Genomic DNA, 17341 nt, shown 5'->3' on the forward strand with positions numbered 1-17341 from the left:
ATACCTGTGCACAAATAATATATGCAAGCAACGTTTTACAGTTCAATAAAAAGATTTTTTTGTGAATAGGAAAGGTCCATGTGATTGCTACATGCAACCATTCTACAATCCTGCCTGTAAGCTTGAGTCATCCTTTGCCGTTGGCAAGTACTCTCCTTGCTAATCACTCATAGGTCTTGATTGACGGTTGCCAACAGAGGAGGCAAGGAAGGCTGGTTTAAAAGTATTGGTTATGTTGTGTTTCGTTTTAATTCGGGGACATTGTACTGGTGAGCTGCCCACAAAAGCAACCCACATTAGGCTTGTTTCGCTTTGCAGGAATAAACAGCATTGAGGCCTTTATGTAAAGGTTGTTTTGATGTGTCCAAAAGGAATTCTGCTTCTTGTAAGTAATTAACACTTGTTGCATCAGAGAAGATGGGTAAAAACAGTATTGTGCCCTTACTTTCATGACTTTACACATCCGCATTTAAATAATGTACCTCTATGATCTTACTTTGGTATACTTTCCTATGTTTGAATATCGTTGGTGCAATGAAGGGACATTGTTGCCGACAGAACTCTTACATAAATACAATAAAAGGTCATCTTGTGCATTAAAACCTAATAGTGAGCTACCATTAAAAAAAAAAAAAAATACACAATGTGCAAAACTTGTGTGATTAAAGGAATCACTTTAGTTTCAGCAAAAAACGCTCATTTGATGTTTTAGTACAAGACTTGCTTAATTATCCGCTCAAGAAGCGTAAACTCTGTTGGAAGCTATTATAGTTGTACATTTTTCTATTCATGACCATGTACTTATGGTCATTTCATGTATTGTAAGTGCAAAATTCTGTTTTGATGTATTACCCTTATCCTACACCTTGCTCAAGTTAGACAAATAATCTGACTGTAGTGTACATCAAAGGACACTTTCAATACTATGCTTCATGGTCAGAAGTTTGTGGGTGCTGAAGTTCTAATTTTCAACAGACTCCTCAGCCAGTCTGCCGCCCCTGTGTTAAACCATGATCCAGTAATTGTTTAGCCTTCACATCTCGGACTTCCACTTCTTCTAGTCAGTTGCATCAGTAGGCAACACGTCAAGTAAATGTTGGTGTCATTTGTTGTTTGTTTTGAAGTCCGGCATTCAATTCGTAATCTTAGATTGCTTCCAGTACAATATCCCGTTATGCAAAGCCAGAGGGTTGTAATATCTAAGAAAGTAGTTACATTTTAGACTATGTGCGTCCGGTAAAATGTCACACCCCCAGCACCTTCCATTGGAGTACTTCCAAACATTCTGCACATTCTTAAAAGCACATCCGAAGCTTAAACAAAGCACCAGCTATTTGATTTTGTGGCTGTAGACCAGTTTTTTGGAACATTATTTGAGGGGATTGGGTCCTCCGACGTATTACATATCTATGACAGGTAATGTCCACAGCTGTGCTGCTTTGGAAAATGTTCGGCTCCTGCGTCGATACGCCGTCCCCGAGGACCTCCTCCGACAGCCGACGTCACTCGATGTGATAAGTAGGACGCACGATGCCCATAGCCTCAGTTCTGTCTTTCCTGGGAACGTGTTCGCTTCGTGAATCTCGGTACGCCTCGACTATTTGGAGTTTATTGTATTCTTCTCGGTTCTTTGAACCTGTTCGGTTTTTGTGAAAAAAGCCTGTTCGCGACGATGTCTACCTAGTCTTCCACCCCGCATACGGGCTTCAAGAAATGCGGGGACTCTGGGTCCAAGATGTCGGTCACGGACTCGCACGACGCCTGTCTCTGGTGCCTCGGGGAGGCCCACGATATGGACGACTGTGTCCACTGCCAGTCGCTCACGGCCAAGGCCTTGCGGGAGCACAAGAAGTTGTTGGTAGGTCAGGTGTCTAAGCCCCGGAAGTCGAGGTCTACGGGGCTTTCGACGGATGACTCGAGAGGCGACTCTCCGCGTCATTGTCGGAAGTCCAGTGGGTCTCCTTCCAGGAGTCGGTCTCGCCACTCCCATGCCTCTTAGTGCCGGCATCGGTCACCTTCCCCTTCCTCTTCCGAGGACTCCGCCCGTCGGCGGGTCGCTTATTCCACCATGCAAGCGACACCAGAGGAATGGGCTCCCTTCGGGAAGAAAATGTTGGCGATTCTCAAATCGCAGGGCACCGGTCCGTCCGCGCCTCCGAGTGGGGTCGGTCAGCACCGGTCGAGAGACACGGCTCGTATGCCTTCGGGCTCGGGTGGTCGGCACAGCTTGCGGGGGAGGTCCCGCTCGGACAAGGGTAGCCGTTCTCGCCATGCCCGTTCCAGGTCCCGGTCCTCGACACGCTCGAGACCACGTGATCCTGTGCCATCTTCGAGGAAGACGTCGACGCCTGTGGTGCTGAGGTCTTCAACGATCTCTCTCGAGGCTCCGCCTCTGAGGCGGGTCGTCGACGCTGTCTGCGCCTATGTCGTCGAGAGACACGCTCGGAGCTCCGGCTTTGAGGCCTGTGTCGACGCCGTTGATGCTGGTGGTGCCGCAGCTGACCTCGACGCCGATTCACTCGATGCTGATTCTCTCGGCGCTGGCTCGTTCGGCGCCCTCTATGCCTTTCGAGGTGGTGGTGTCGGAGGGGCCCCGTGGCACAGGGGTAGCCCCTAGAAAGGCTCTGGCTAAGGTCAGGCATAGCTTTGGTCCCCAGGTGTCTTCCTCTCACCGCCTGGAGTACATTTCAGAGGGTGATGAAGGCTCTGATGAAGGCTTGCTTCCGGTTACGGTGCCAGGTGAGCTTCTCTCGGGCCATAGCCAGTTTGGTGACCTGAGGCAGTCACTGCATGATGCCAGTGGACTGGACACCTCTCCGGAGGAGTTTTGTAGGCCGGAGCCTGGCACTCATACCGATTCTTCGTACCGGCGCCTTATGTCTCGGGTCACCGAGCACTTGGAATGGTCGGCTCCCCCAGGGGAGTTTGTTCAGGATGATCTCAGACATCCTTTATCTTGGTCCCCCCACTGACCCGGTACTGCCGTTTCATATGGCTCTGCAGAGAAGGGTGGCGCGGCTTGGACTGCTCCGGAGAGTCTCCCGGCAGTGGGCAAGTCTTTGTCACGAAAATACCGTCCAGCCAGTAGCTACCCCTGCAACTTGTCCAGGCACCCCACTCCGGAGAGTTTGGTGGTGCAGGCGGCTACGGCCCCGGCAAAGCAGGCGTCGTATCCTACCATCCCTCCAGAGAGGGACGACAAACGTTTTGATGGCTGGGTGAAGAAAGTGTTTTCTTCAGGGGGTATGGCGCTTCAGGCGGCCAACTCTGTATGTGCCTTGTCTCGTTTCACACACACACTCTGTGGAACTCTGTTGCATTAGCGGCTAAACATATTCCCGAAGGGGACGAACGGGATGGTTTCCTTGCTATGGTTCAGGATGGCAAGGATGCCATGTGTGAGGCCGTTCAGTCGGGTTTGGACATGGCAGATTGTGTCAGCCGGTCCATGGCGGCGAGCACTATAATACGCAGGTTTGCGTGGTTGCTGAAGTCTGGGTTCGCTCCTGATGTGCAGTCCCGGCTCCTCAACATGCCCTTTGACGGTGAACACCTTTTTGGCAGCAAGGCTGAGCCTTGAGAGGTTGCAGACCTCCAAAGCTGCAGCAAAGTCGTTGAGTGCTGCAGTTCGACAACCTCCACCTTTTCGTCCTAGGGCACAACAATGGAGGGGAGGTTCCTTTCGCTATTACTCGTCCTCCAGTAAAGCGAGAGGAGCTGTCAGTCAAAGAGGCCACCGTAAGAGTGCCAGAGGTGGAAAACAGGGTACTCGAGGTGCCAAGGCCGCTCTGGCAGTTGCCTCTTTGCCCTCAGGCAATGCCGCAGCCGCTACTACTCAGTCATGAGGCCAGGTCCCATGGTTCGCCGGTTGGGGGAAGGCTGGCGCAACATCTTGTAGAGTGACGTGCCATTACTTCAGATGTGTGGGTTCTGGAGATCATAACCCACGGCTACTGTCTTCCTTTTCGGCAGAGGCCTCGCGACAATCCACCTGGGAACCTCTCTTTGAAGAGTCCGGATCCGCTCCTTGCGCAGGAAATTCAAGCCCTGCTGGAGAAAGGCACCATAGAACTGGTGCCTGTAGCGGAGAGGAACAAGGGATGGTATTCCCCTTATTTTTTGATTTCGAAGAAAGACTGGGGATTGAGACCCATCATGGACTTGCGCGGTTTGAACAAACTCATCAAGATGGTTACTCTCTCTCAAGTCCTCCAGGCCCTTGAACTTCAGGACTGGTTGGTGTCTCTCGACCTCAAGGACGCTTACTTCCATGTGCTGATCCATCCCAAGCACAAGGAGTACCTGAGGTTCGCGGTTGGCGACTCGCACTTTCAGTTTCGGGTCCTGCCGTTCGGATTGACCTCCACCCCGAGGGTTTTCACCAAGCTCATGGTGGTGGTGGCAGAGCATCTCAGGAAAGGGGGGGGGATTCACGTCTACCCCTACCTGGACGATTGGTTGATCAGGGGGAGCTCTCCCGAGCAAGACCTGGATCATCTGTCCGTCACCTGCCACTCCCTTCACAAGCTGGGCTTCTCCCTCAATTTAAAGAAGTCCCATTTGCTGCCAACACAGCAGCTCCAGTACATCGGAGCAGTGCTAGACACATCCCTGGGGCTGTGTTTTCCTCCCCAGGTGAGGGCTCTTCACATTCAGCAGATGGTGCACAAATTTCAACTTGCCCAGACTCTCCCAGCGTCCGAGTTCTTGAGACTGCTCGGCCTCATGGCATCCTGCATTCTTCTGGTGACAGAGGCCAGGTTGCGGATGAGATCTTTGCAATGGGCACTCAAGCTCCAGTGGTCTCAGTCCTCCGGCAGGATGTCGTATCCTGTTCAGGTGCTGCCCTCGGTCGCCCAGGACCTTCTCTGGTGGGCCGTCGAAGGCAATCTGATGAGAGGGCTCTGTTTTGGCTATTCTGGCCGGAGGTGACGATCGTGACGGATGCATCCCTCACGGGATGGGGAGCTCATGCCAACGAGTTGACAGTCAGCGGTCGTTGGTCTCCGTCGGATATCAATCTGTTGGAGCTGAGGGCCGTCAGGCTAACCCTGAAGGCTTTTCTGCCGACTGTGCGAGGAAAGAGTGTCCTGATTCTAACGGACAACACAGTGGCCATGCACTACCTCAAAGAAAAGGGGGGGGGGGCAGGGTCACTTCCTCTGTGCAGGGAGGCGATGCAGCTCGAGTTCTGGGCCATCCAGCAGGAAGTTTCGATCAAGGCTGTTCATCTGGCCAGAGACGACAACGAGACGGCGGACGCTCTGAGCAGGCAGAGCACGATCTCTCACGAGTGGGAGCTGGCTCAGGAGATTCTCCTGGAGATCTTCGCCATTTGGGGGACCCCTTAAGTGGATCTCTTCGCCTCCAGTGTCAACCGGAAGTGCGAAAGGTTCTGCTTGAAAGAATTTCCTCCAAAAGGAGCCTTAGGAGACGCGTTTGTGGTGGAGTGGTCATTCCCACTGCTGTACGTGTTTCCTTCAGTCCCCGTCATCCCTCAAGTACTGCGGAGGTTAGAGGTTCGGTTCCCGGATGATCCTCACTGCTCTGGCGTGGGCCCAGGGGACGTGGTACCCGGACCTTCTCGACTTGTCCATCTGCCCTCCACGTCGTCTTCCCTACCGAGACGATCTGCTCTCATGGGAGGGGGGGGGGCAGGTTCTCCATCCAGAGGTCAGATCCCTCAACCTTCACGCTTGGCTTCTGAAACGTTGAGGTATAAGGATTGGGACCTCCCTGAAGACGTGATGGAGGTGTTGCCCTCAGCCAGGCAGCCGGCAACAAAGTCTCTGTACCGTTGCCGTTGGCGGAAGTTCTGCGACTGATGCAGAGTTAAGAATGTGGATCCTTTTGAGTGTGACATTCCCATGGTTCTGTCTTTTTTGCTTTCCTTAGCCCACAGGGGCTTGCAAGTGGGGACCATTAAAGGTTACCTGGCGGCGCTGTCCATATTTAAGCGCTCGTCTGAAGAATGTTTCTATTTTAAGATTCCTTTAATTTCTCAGTTTTTGAAAGGGCTCACTAATGGGTTCCCTCCGTCACCTTTTCTGGTGCCCGGTTGGGATTTGAACCTTGTTCTTAAGTTTCTTATGGGTGCTCTGTTTGAGCCTTTGCATTCTTGCCCTTTGAGACTGTTAACTCTGAAAACTGTGTTTTTGGTTGCGGTTACTTCCGCTCGCAGAGTGAGTGAGTTACAGGCACTTTCAGTTAAGCCACCCTTCAATGTGTTTCATAAGGACAGGGTTGTTCTTAGAGTTCGTCCTTCCTTTCTTCCGAAGGTGGTTTCGGAATTTCATTTGAGCCAGAAGGTTATTATTCCGGCGTTCTATCCTCCTCCACATCCTGGTAAGGAAGAAGAGAGGCTCCATAGGCTTGATCCTAGGAGAGCGTTGAGCTTTTATATTTCGCGCATTTCCCGGGTCAGAGTGGACGATCAGCTCTTCATTGGTTACGCTGGAAAGCGTTTGGGACAAGCTGTGACGAAACAGACTTTGTCTCGTTGGATTATTTTAGCTATCTCCGAGTGTTACCGCTTGGCGGGTAAGGACCCTCCGGCTGGCTTGCGGGCCCATTATACCAGGGGAGTGGCTGCGTCTACTGCCCTGCAGAGGGGTGTTCCTATTCGTCACATCTGTGATGCAGCCACCTGGGCTTCGGTACATACTTTTGTACGTCACTACTCCCTCTATTCCATCCGAGGGCAGGATCTGGCCTTTGGGAAGGCAGTCCTTTATTCCGCAATTTGATTGGGCATGCTAAATTTGTGTTCCAAATTCTTTTCCCACCTACTTGCTTGGTACTGCTTTGGGAGTCTGTCATAGATATGGAATACGTCGGAGGACCCAATCCCCTCGAAGAACAAGTTACTCTCTTACCTGGTAACGTTCTTTCGATGGGATGGTCCGACGACGTATTCCATATCGCTCCTCCCTACCTTCCCCGCTGCAGAATTTCTTATGCGATTGCAGTTTGCGTTCCGCAAGGCCTTGTGCGTCTGACTGGCAGAAAACTGGTGTCACACGTTCTGAGGGAAAAAACTACAACTGAGGCTACGGGTGTCGTGCGTCCTACTTATCACATCGGGTGACGTCGGCCGTCGGAGGAGGTCCTCGGGGATGGCGCATCAACGTCATCGACGCAGGACGCAGACGCCGAAAATGTTCCGAAGCAGCGCACAGCTGTGGACATTACCTGTCATAGATATGGAATACGTCATCGGACCATCCCATCGAAAGAACGTTACCAGGTAAGAGAGTAACTTGTTCTTTTCATTCGAGTTAGTATAGGGAGTCCGAATTGTTGGTATGGGGCAGTCTGGATTGTATTAGACACAGAGGTGAGTATTCTCCTGATTTATTTACTAACTTCTTCCAGAACACCCAACATCATTTAGGAATACTGTAGTTCATTAAAAAATACATATGTCATTAAACATGTATCTAAGTAAAACTCAGTGCATCTCTGTCGTAACATTCTGATTTTTGCTCCACAGCCCTATTGATTGTTGTTGAACATCTGATAATAGTACCACTTTAATGGATAGACAAAGTTCCAGGCAAATGACCAATGAACACTCTACACGTCAACAGGCCCATAAAGCTCAGTCTTTATTAGGTTAATAAAAAGCATTTACTGGGTGAACTGCAACACATACGTTGGTGCGAACTGTGTCCCTGCAAGGCTAACGCATCATTAGCAATTGGAAGGGCTGTACATTTCAAAGCAAAATGACACAACACAATCTATTTATATATATATATAGAGCACAATGCTCTTTTCATCCCAAAAGAATGTACAGCAATGAGCTTCTTACAATGGGGTGTCGCAGGGACGTCATTTCACCAAAATGCCAGGGGTAGCGGAAGTGATATCGCGCGTAGCGATGGAACACGACATTTCACCCATTGACAAAACAGGAAGTGGCTCATATTACAAACTTACTGTGTATGCAAGCAGACGTCCATGACCAAATGATGTGTTATTATATAGCACTTACGATTAAGCGCATTATATAGAAAAAATATATATCCAATATCACCCAACCTGTGTTGGTTCTCATTTATCGACCTCAGAAGGATGAAAGGTTGAGTGAGGCCTTTAAGAACAGACTAAATCAGTGACTCACCACCTGAAGTGTGCCTGAAATGAACATTTAATGAGCATAGCAACTATTATATAGAATTCCAGAAAGACACATTATTTGGTATTCCTATTCTTTTTTAGTTAGGGTCAGTGCTGAAAGTGTTAGACTTGTGGCACTCCTGTTTTTATTTTTCTTAGGTGCCTGAACAAAAAAGCCAGCCACCCAGAAGTAGAGGGCCACAGCCCAGGAGCTAGCATTACCAAAAAAAAATATATTTTTTTTTTTAAGAGGTCGCAAGGGAGACCTCATAGGTCGCAGTTGCGACCTCTGGTGACCCCTAAATGACATCACTGGGGGTGAGTTTGAGGGACATTCTGACTAGGTTATGTTGGGGATTGAATGGAAAAGTCACTGGGGATAATACATAAGTGGACATACATAGATTTAAGGACAACGACATTGTCCATTTTTAAGTGCAGGTAAGTGGTAAGCCAAGAGAAAGTCTGCCAAGTGAAACCTTCTGAGACAAAATGGATGCTGTTATGGAAGTTTCTGTACACCCCTCTGTTCAGGAACGTACCTCCACTATCCCTAAGGGGAGGATAACACCTGGCAAGAAAGGGAAGCCAAACCCCTCTTAAAGCGAAGTAACATGGAATGAACAACGCTTGACTCTCAAGTAGGGAATAGCAGGCTGACAAAGGTACAGTTACTCCATACACTTATCTCTAGAAAATACACAACACACCGATATACGGAAAAATATTTCTGATGCTTGTTAATCTGCTTAGAATCAAATGCTGTGCATATAGTCCGACATCTAGTGGTAACCGTGGAGTATTGCATCTTTTCTTTTGAGGATCGAAAGGGGATGTCGACCTGGGCGTGCCTGTAACACTATCCCTAATGTGACGTGTAGTGTACCCAAAATCCCTCACGCGTCGAGGTTCCCTCAGGTTGTTTTTTTCCGCCCAGCTAGCTAGTCGCCTAATGCAGAGCAAATTGCAATATTGTTATATTTCCCGAACTCCGGACGCATTTATATTATCATCCCCTTCTCGACAGTTGATTCCTGAACCACTGCCGAAGACAGCCAAGAACAGAACTTCGAAGGCTGGTGCTCCGGTCGGCGCTGCCGACTGCATGGCCAGGTCTTCTGGCTGCCCTTTGCAGTAGGGAGAGTGGGGTCTAGGGGGGTTTCTATTCTTTTCAAGAATGTCTTTCCTTCTCCCCTCGCTTTGTCCCTTTGGTTCTGTCGTCGCTTTTAAATTCCTGAGCTATGGACAGGACACCCATTTAGATTCTGCCCTGCCTGTAAGGGAAAATTCCCATGGAAAGATCAGCACCGTCTGTGCAATAAGTGTCTTCCCCTCAATGACGACGAGGCGTCCTTTTAGGCCTGTAAACTCCTACGTCCTAAAACTGTTAAGGAGCGTTGAGTAAAGCGGTGGGCAGCCTACACTATGTCGCAGGCCGAGGGTAGCTCCCCGCCGCTGAGTGTGAGATAAGCGACGACCGAAGCTCCACTTCAGACGCCATTGACCTTACATCCAAGCGCTCTCGCTCCACGGCGTCCGTCCCCGGCCCCGCTAGGCAAGAAGAAAATCGTGCTATGGGGAATGTACATCCCGGCGGCAGGGACATACACGAAACTTGCACAAAGTACACCACCCCCGGTTCCGCATTGATGGGCCAGTCGAAGCGTTCCAAAGCGCCAACTGGTACGTGAGATATTTCGGCGGCACCTGCAGATTGTGGTGATCGGCAGTCCTCTCCGCAACCGCGGCAATCTCTCTCAACCAAGAGTTCCGTTGGACAATACATTGGTGGGGTGTTTGGCAGCATCCTGTCCAGGGAGCTCTGTTTCAGGTACCATCCTGTCCAGGGAGCTCTGTTTCAGGTACCTCCTTACGAGGAGACTGTCATTACAGACGCCTCTCTAGAGGGATGGGGAGCCCACACCGAAGAGTTGCACTACCGAGGCCTCTAACAACCAGAGGAAAAGGACCTAGACATCAACGTCCTGGAACATCAGCTGTATTCTGGGCCCTCCAAGTCTTTTCTACCTTCGTTGAAGGACAAGGTGGTGAGGATCTTCAGACAACACCACAACCTTACATCCGGAAATAGGGGAGATCCGGTCTCCGTCACTCTCCAAGGAGGTCCAGGACTTGTGGCAGTGGGCCATTCGTCAAGGCATGTTCCTTGTTCCGTTTCACCTGGCGTGAGTGAAGAACGCAATTGCAGACTTTCTCAGCAAGGAAATGCGTTCGTGCCATGAGTACTAGCTTCGCAAGGACCAGGTGGATTGACTGTTCGATGAATGTGGACGACCCCAGATTGATCTCTCTGGGACAGCAGCGAACACCAAGTGCCAGCGGTTCACAGCAGGTTCCCTCCACCGAGGAGTGGGCGGCGAAGGGGGGCGCATTATCTTTTCTGTGGGAGCGACAGTTCCTATACAGTTTCCACCAGTTTCCACTCCTATGTGGGATCAGCACACTCGGACAGTGCCACTGCGGGATGATACTCATCGCTGAGGCAGATTTGGTATCCGGATTCAATACGCCTGTCATTGGCCCCGTCCATCAGGCTACTGCTGTCCATACTTGATTTTCTTGGCCAGAGCAGGACTCTTGCTGCCATCTGGTACACCAGGTCTCCGGCCAGACATCCACTGTGGTCTCACTGGCTTGTCAAGGAGTTCCTTATGGGGCTCTTCAGGACTTTCCTGCTGGTTAAGGCCCCTTCCCCTGCATGGGAGCTCAATGTAGTTTGAACTAAGCTCATGGGATCGCCCTTCGAACCTATGCATCAAGCTCTGCTCAAGTTTCTTTTGTGGAAGACTGCTTTCCTTGTGGGTATCACCTCACCTCAGCCAGGCAGGTCGGGGAGATTCAGGCCCTGTCTTGCAAGCAGCCTTACTTGTCTTTCCACGCTTCAAGACCGTACACACCCCACCATTATGCTGAATGTTGCTCGTGCTTTGAAATTCTACGTGGCACGTAAGGATTTTCAGAAGATTTCGCAGTTGTTCGTCAACTTTGGACCTGTGAATCAGGGAAAGGCCTTGTCAAAGGCTTTATGGCTGCATCATCCACTGTCATTGACTGGCCAGCCGCCTGCTGCCAGGCCAGCCGAGAGGGCCCACTACACCATAGAGCAACGACAGTGTTCCTCTCTGGTGTGCCCCCTGCTAGACATCTGCAGGGCTGCTACTTGGAGGTCTATGTACACCTTCACAAGGTTCTACTGCGTCGACAGGGATTCTAGGGAGGCGTCCTGAGTTGGCCAAGCGGTGCTACGCAACTTTATTATTTTTTTTTTTAGGTGAGTCTGTTCGAGTGTTTATTGCTTCTGTTAAGCCTTGCCACCTCCCGTGGTTGTGCATATGTAAAGCTGTGTAATAGTTATTCATGAGCATGTGAATCCATGGCAGACCCCATGCTGGAGAAGGTTTAAGTTACTTAGCTTTAACTATTGTTCTCCAGCATGGGTCTGGCATGGCTTCACATGAGAACCCTCCCGCCTTCCCCTCTGCTGCTCTTCTTGGTTCATACTGCCACTTTACGTGCTTACCAAATCTGAAGACGGCCACCAGGGGTGGAGCTTAGGGAGAGGACTGTCATTGGATGGGGGCACTATGATCCAGAGGACAGTGATTGGTTTAGAGGAGAAATACAGTTTGGAATGGATTGTGTTCTCCAACTTATTCCACGTGTATGATGCATTCCACATCTATGACATGTAATGTCAACAGCTGTGCTGCTTCGAAAACTTTTCGGCAGAGGGCGTCCTGCGTCGGTTCGATGTCCCTCGAGGGCCTCCGCCGAGGGTGATGTCACCGGATGTTAAAAGTAGGACGCACGCCGCCTGTAGCCTAAGTTCCGTTTTTTCCGCAAACGTGTTTGCTTCGAGAACTCGACGCGCCTTGTGTGACTTCTTCGAAAAATGTCTTCGTCTTCAACCCCTCCGACTCCGCGGTCTGGTTTTAAGACCTGTCTGGACTGTAAGTCCAAGAGATGTCCATCACGGACCCACACTGTATCTGTTTGTGGTGTCTGGGCAAAAGCCACGATACCGACGACTGCTCGAAGTGCCAGTCGTTGACTGCCAAGGCCTTGCGGGAGCGTAAGGGGAAATTGCAGGTAGGTCGGGTGTCGGCACTGCAAAACCAAACAATCAACGGGGTGTTTCCACTGACGATTCGAGGGGTGACTCTCACCGTCGAAGGAAAGCCAGGTGATCTCGGTCCCGGAGTGGGTCCCGCCACTCGTCCGCTTCTAGGCACCCCGGAAGCGGCGTCACCGGTAGCCTTCCCTGTCCTTGTCGGATGATGGCTCTGTGAGGAAAGTGGCTTGTCCCACTAAATCCTCGACGCCTGAGGAATAGGAGTCCTTCAGGGAGCAAATGCTGTTGATTTTTCAATCCTAGGGCACAGTCCCGTCCGTGCCTTCGGTAGAAGCCGCCAGGGAACGGTCTTGGTTCCGATGTTCGCGCACCTTCGGGCCCGGGCACTTGGCACGATAAACATCGGGAGCCGTCGAGGTCCCGTTCGGACTAGTTTCAGGTTAATCTCCAGGGGCGTGCCTGATCCAGGTCTCGTTCTTCGTCCACATTGAATACCGACGAAATCTGGGAAGGTGTCGAGATTGGCACCTTGTCCTTCGAGTGCGACTGTTGAGGCTTTGCCTAGGAAGGAGTTTTTTTTCATTCTCTGCATGATATTTGAGGGTGAGGAGAGGTTGGTTATGGAGTTGGAGCCTGTTGAAACTCCTGAGGCTCCGAACATGGTCTTTTCTGAAGACAGTCAGTTGGAGTATTTGAGGCAGTCGTTGCATGATGCCAGCTGCCCAGAAACATCTCTTGAGATGAGTTTGGGAGGCCAGAGCCTGGGGCTAATGTTGAATCCTCCTATAGGAAGTGATGTTGAGGGTCACAGAGTACTTGGGGTGGTCCAGCCCTCTAGTTGAATTCAATCAGGATGACCTGATGGACATTTTAGATCAGGGTCCGTCCACTGACCCGGTGTTGCCTTTTCATTTGGCATTACAGAAAAGGGTGGCAGCTGCTTGGCAGACCCCGGAATCTCTTCCGGCAGTCAAGTCGTTAACTAAGAAATACTGTCCATCCAGTAGCAACCCCGGCTACCTATCCACTCGCCCCACTCCGGAGAATTTGGTGGTTCAGGCGGCCACAGCCACCTCGAGGCAGGCGGCGTACCCTACCATCCCTCCTGATAGGGACGACAATTGCTTCGATGGTTGGGCACGCAAGGTATTTCCAGCTGGGAGAATGGCGCTGAAGTCTGCCAACTCCACCTGTGCCTGTGCAAGGTTTTCACACACACTGTGGAATTGTGTCTCTAGCAGCTGAGCATATTCCCGAGGGGGAAGAAAGGGATGGGTTCCTTGCTCTTGTGTAGGATAGCAAGGACGCCATGTGCGAATCCCTTCAGTCTGGGTTAGACACGGCTGATGGTGTTTGCCGGTCCATGGCTGCGAGCACCGTGATACGCAGGTTTGCATGGTTGTGGAAGTCTGGTTTTGCTGCGGATGTGCAAGCCCATCATCTGAACATGCCCTTTGATGGCTCTCATTTGTTTGACAGCAAGGCTGACGAGAGCCTTGAGAGGTTGCAGACCTCCAAAGCTGCTGCTAAATCTTTGGGCGCAGCTGTGTGTCAACCTTCGCCTTTTCGTCCTAGGGGACAGCAGTGGAGTTCCTTTCGTTACTACTCCTCTTTTGGTAGAACGTGAGGAGCCACTAATCAAAGGGGCCACCATAAAGGTACCTGTGGTGGACAGGCAAATGGAGGTGCCAAAGCTGCTCAGGCAGCTGCCTCCTTGGCTTCAGGCGCTGCCACAGCTGCTCCAAAACAGTTATGAGGCTAGGTTCCATTGCTCACCAGTTGGGGGCAGACTATCTCAGCATCTCGAAGAATGGCGAGCTATTTCTTCGGATGCGTGGGTTCTGGAAACCATAGCCCACGGCTACTGCCTTCCCTTCCTAAAGCGGCCTCACGACAATCCACCGGGGAATCTCTCTTTGAAGCTACCGGATCTGCTCCTTGTGCACGAAATAATGATCCTGCTGGAGAAAGGTGCTATAGAATTAATGCCTATGGCGGAGAGGAACAAGGGATGGTGTTCCCCCATATTTTTTTATTCCAAAGAAAGATGGATGCCTGAGACCCATCTTGGACTTGCGTTGGTTGAACAAGTTCCTCAGGAAGGACAAAAGTCCTTCAGGCCCTTCGACTTCAGGATTGGCTGGTGTCTCTGGACCTAGAGGATGCTTTATTTTCATGTGCCAATTCATCCAAAGCACAGAAAATACCTGAGGTTTGCGGCTGGCAACTTGCACTTTCAGTATCGGGTCCTGCCATTTGGATTGAACTCCGCCCGAGGGTCTTCACCAAGCTAATGGTGGTGGTGCCAGCGTATCTCAGGCGAGGGGAGGGGGTGGTTTCACGTCTACCCCTACGACTGGCTGATCAGAGTGCGTTCTCCCCAACAAGCTTTGAATCATCTTGGCCTCAACTGCCGCTCCCTTCACAAGCTGGGCTTCTCCCTCAATTTCAAGAAGTCACCTGTAACACCTTCCCAACAGCTCCAGTACATTGCGGCTGTGTTGGACACTTCCTTGGGGAAGTGCTCGCCTCCCAAGGTGAGGGCTCATCACATTGTACAGTTGGTCAACACCTTTCAACGTGCCCAGAGTCTTCTGCCTTTTGAATTCTTAAGGTTGCTCAGTCTCATGGCATACTGCGTTTTTCTGGTGCCAGTGGCCAGAATGAGGATGAGATCCCTTCAATGGGCTCTCAAGATGCAATGGTCTCAATTCTCATGCAAAATGTCAGGTCCCGCTCAGATTCCACTCTTGGTCTCGCAGGGTCTTCTGTGGTGGGCCAGCAAAGGGAATCTAATGAAGGGGGAGACTTTTTGGCAACCGTGGCCGGAGGTGATGGTGGTGACGGATGCTTCCCTCACAGGATGGGGAGCCCACGCCAACGAGTTGTACACCAGCGGTCGTTGGTCTCCGTCGGAGTCCAAACTCCACATAAACCTTTTGGAGCTGACGGCCATCACGTTAGCCCTGAAGGCTTTTCTGCTGTCTGTGCGGAGGAAGTGTGTCCTGATAACGACGGGCAACACAGTGCCATGCATTACCTCAACAAAAAAGGGGGGGTAGGGTCACTCCCGTTGTGCAGAGAGGCAATGCTGCTCTGGTTTTGGGCAATACAACAAGGAATCTTGCTCTCGGCAGTTCATCTAGCCGGAGAGGAAAATGCGGCGGCGGATGCTCTCAGCAGGCAGAGCACGGTCTCCCACGAGTGGGAGTTGGCTCAGGAAGTCCTTCAGGAGATCCTTGCCCTTTGGGGGAACTCTTCAAGTAGATCTGTTTTGCGACTGGTGCCAACCGGAACTGCAAGAGGTTTTGCTCAAGGGAATTTCCTCTGAGAGGAGCCTTAAGGGACGCGTTCGTAGTGGATTGGTCATTTCCACTACTGTATGCGTTTCCGTCGGTACCCGTCATTCCTCGGGTGCTAAGGAGGTTGCAGAGGTTCGGGTTCCACATGATCCGCATTGCTCCAGATTGTGCCAGGAGGGCGTGGTACCCGGACCTTCTACAAATGTCCATCTGGCCTCCACGCTGTCTTCCCCACAGAGAGGGGGGGAAGAGGCGGGAGAAGAGGCGGAAGGGTTGGGTTCTCCATCCAGATTTCAAGACTCTCAACCTTCACGCTTGGTTTCTAAAGGAATCACTTTAGTTTCAGCAAAAAACGCTCATTTGATGTTTTAGTACAGGACTTGCTTAATTATCCGCTCAAGAAGCGTAAACTCTGTTGGAAGCTATTATAGTTGTACATTTTTCTATTCATGACCATGTACTTATGGTCATTTCATGTATTGTAAGTGCAAAATTCTGTTTTGATGTATTACCCTTATCCTACACCTTGCTCAAGTTAGACAAATAATCTGACTGTAGTGTACATCAAAGGACACTTTCAATACTATGCTTCATGGTCAGAAGTTTGTGGGTGCTGAAGTTCTAATTTTCAACAGACTCCTCAGCCAGTCTGCCGCCCCTGTGTTAAACCATGATCCAGTAATTGTTTAGCCTTCACATCTCGGACTTCCACTTCTTCTAGTCAGTTGCATCAGTAGGCAACACGTCAAGTAAATGTTGGCGTCATTTGTTGTTTGTTTTGAAGTCCGGCATTCAATTCGTAATCTTAGATTGCTTCCAGTACAATATCCCGTTATGCAAAGCCAGAGGGTTGTAATATCTAAGCAAGTAGTTACATTTTAGACTATGTGCGTCCGGTAAAATGTCACACCCCCAGCACCTTCCATTGGAGTACTTCCAAACATTCTGCACTTTCTTAAAAGCACATCCGAAGCTTAAACAAAGCACCAGCTATTTGATTTTGTGGCTGTAGACCAGTTTTTTGGAACATTATTTGAGGGGATTGGGTCCTCTGACGTATTACATATCTATGACAGGTAATGTCCACAGCTGTGCTGCTTTGGAAAATTTTCGGCTCCTGCGTCGATACGCCGTCCCCGAGGACCTCCTCCGACAGCCGACGTCACTTGATGTGATAAGTAGGACGCACGATGCCCATAGCCTCAGTTCCGTCTTTCCCGGGAACGTGTTCGCTTCGTGAATCTCGGTACGCCTCGACTATTTGGAGTTTATTGTATTCTTCTCGGTTCTTTGAACCTGTTCGGTTTTTGTGAAAAAAGCTTGTTCGCGACGATGTCTACCTCGTCTTCCACCCCGCATACGGGCTTCAAGAAATGCGGGGACTCTGGGTCCAAGATGTCGGTCACGGACTCGCACGACGCCTGTCTCTGGTGCCTCGGGGAGGCCCACGATATGGACGACTGTGTCCACTGCCAGTCGCTCACGGCCAAGGCCTTGCGGGAGCACAAGAAGTTGTTGGTAGGTCAGGTGTCTAAGCCCCGGAAGTCGAGGTCTACGGGGCTTTCGACGGATGACTCGAGAGGCGACTCTCCGCGTCATTGTCGGAAGTCCAGTGGGTCTCCTTCCAGGAGTCGGTCTCGCCACTCCCATGCCTCTTAGTGCCGGCATCGGTCACCTTCCCCTTCCCCTTCCTCTTCCGAGGACTCCGCCCGTCGGCGGGTCGCTTATTCCACCATGCAAGCGACACCGGAGGAATGGGCTCCCTTCGGGAAGAAAATGTTGGCGATTCTCAAATCGCAGGGCACCGGTCCGTCCGCGCCTCCGA

General features: G+C 50.9%; 1 protein-coding gene across 1 annotated transcript in view; it reads left to right on the forward strand.

Moving 5' to 3' along the window:
* PLAA (phospholipase A2 activating protein) overlaps positions 1-17341 on the forward strand; it is an 801260-nt gene that overhangs the window by 143644 nt on the left and 640275 nt on the right. The window lies entirely within an intron of this gene.

This window comes from Ambystoma mexicanum, chromosome 6q, assembly GCF_040938575.1.
Source record: "Ambystoma mexicanum isolate Mex_15411 chromosome 6q, UKY_AmexF1_1, whole genome shotgun sequence".
Lineage (NCBI taxonomy): Eukaryota > Metazoa > Chordata > Amphibia > Caudata > Ambystomatidae > Ambystoma > Ambystoma mexicanum.